Source organism: Sinocyclocheilus anshuiensis, unplaced genomic scaffold (genome assembly GCF_001515605.1).
Source record: "Sinocyclocheilus anshuiensis isolate Anshui unplaced genomic scaffold, SAMN03320099.WGS_v1.1 scaffold209, whole genome shotgun sequence".
NCBI classification, from domain to species: domain Eukaryota; kingdom Metazoa; phylum Chordata; class Actinopteri; order Cypriniformes; family Cyprinidae; genus Sinocyclocheilus; species Sinocyclocheilus anshuiensis.
This window is the reverse complement of record NW_015540880.1, coordinates 2094942-2097014: the sequence shown is the minus strand read 5'-3', so window position 1 is coordinate 2097014 and position 2073 is coordinate 2094942. Positions and strand designations below refer to the sequence as shown.

Below are 2073 nucleotides of genomic sequence, written 5' to 3'. Positions count from 1 at the left end.
TAATCTGTCCAATTTTATTGTTTTACTTTCAATAAAAGTGTGGTTATTTTATTGGCTTGTATTTTTTACATTCAGTATCATTAAAATTGAGGTAAATAATTATTATTATTAAATAATAATAATTATTATTATTAAAAAGCTTTTTTCGGTTTCGGCCCAGAATTTTCATTTCGGTGCATCCCTAGTAAATATAAATATCCAATATTGACCAATACATATTATTCTCTTCAATAACTTCAATAAAAACAAACAAACTCTAATATCAGCCAATAACCAATATGGCACCAATGAATCACATGAGGTTTGATCCACTGACTTTTAAACACAACCTAGGCAGATATTAATCAAATATTTACTTGACTGTTACTGAAAATATTCATATTGTTTCTGTTTGGGACCAACCTATTTTTTTTTTTTTCATAATTTTTGGACGAATAAATCAAAAGTAGCCACTGTCTGCCACTTAATTCGAATCGCGATATGAACTAGTGTCTGTGAATGTTAAAATGCAAAAAGACGGTTTAAATATGAATCCTGCATGTTCTGCTTGCCTCTGTATGTATGAATGGCGGAAACGCGGTTTTGTTTACTACACAAATACTGAAGCACGCGTGACGCTCGCGGTGATTTTCGGCCTCTGCGTCTCACTATATGACGGCATGAACACAAAAACGTAATCTCCAGAGCTGCTGTGAGAGTAACTTCGCGAGAATTTTACCGTTTCATTTGAGAAAACTAGCATCATCATACTGTATACACACAGAAACTTCATGGCAACCTGTTAAAATAAAAGTACGGTTTAACGTACCAGAAATATATTACTCTTGTATTACTTTTGTACAGTATAATGTACATCTTTAAATATTAAATTTTCTATCAAATTTATATAAAACAATTAAATGATCAAAATAAATGTTACAACCAGATTAATCACTTAATTGTAGAAAAAAATAATACAATTATTAGCCTATTAAAAAAGGTTTTAAAGGAATATTCACACAATTTTTCTTCCATGTATTAATTTCAACAGTAAACCTCAGTTTGTTTGCCAAAAAAAAAAAGGGTTTCATTTTCATTTGATTTAAAATAAATGTTTAATGCCTTCATTTGATTTTCAGAAAAATTAAAAAAATAATTTCTGGGGGGGTAGGGGGTTAAACAAAGTTTGTAGGGCCCTATTGTTCAAAATGTTGAAATTGAGACTTTTGGATTTTTTCACTGAAATAAATGTTTTTGTAATTACACAGAGAGTAAAGTACCGAAATTAAAATGTGAACGGTACCCAACCCTATTCCTAACATAGTCTTAACTTTGTAAAACACTTTATTTTATATACTAATCTCTTCACATATAGCAGCATTTTCTAGTGGTCATGTGTGAACAGGACTAGTTGCTGAAAAATATTGTTAAATCAGCTGCAGAAACTGGGCAGACACCGAAACGAAAGAGCGTCATTTGTGAACAACAGATGTGGAACATTTCCCATCTGATAATTTAATGTGCTTCATGTGTGAAAGTGGCTATTACTCGCAATCATCAGAAATTAATTAAAAGGTTTTCTTCATTTCCTGACTTTTTTCTAATTATATATGCTATAATTATGGGTTGGCAATATGATCTAGCGGTTGACCGATGTATCGGTTTTGCCGATTAATCGGCACCGTTAGTTGATTGCTGGAACTATCGGTTATCGACAAAAATCCATGCCGATAGTTTTCCGGGTTGCGTCCATTGCTGGAGCGGCTGAGAAGGGTCTGCTGTCATTACACAGTGCGAGAGTGGCCTCTAGTGGTTGAAATCACTGACAGCACATGCTATTTGTTTAGACACGTGACGCTGCATGCTGAACAGAGTGGGAAACTTCAAACGCGGATTTAAATGCAGCCGACAGAAAATCCTGCCGTGCCACAGAGCGCTATTCACATAGTTTTCCTTTTAAATTACATTATATTGGTCCCAAATCGTTGTTAATGTACATAATGAATTGTGTATTGTGCATTTTCAGCAAAACGTTTGTCTTTCTGTGGCTCTAATAAAGTCTGTGTGCTTCATTTATAGAGCTATAATATAGGT

General features: G+C 33.3%; 1 protein-coding gene across 1 annotated transcript in view; it reads right to left on the bottom strand.

Moving 5' to 3' along the window:
• Window positions 1–2073, bottom strand: part of LOC107688380 (syndecan-2-B-like) — a 39350-nt gene that overhangs the window by 26177 nt on the left and 11100 nt on the right. The gene's annotated exons all lie outside the window — the stretch shown is intronic.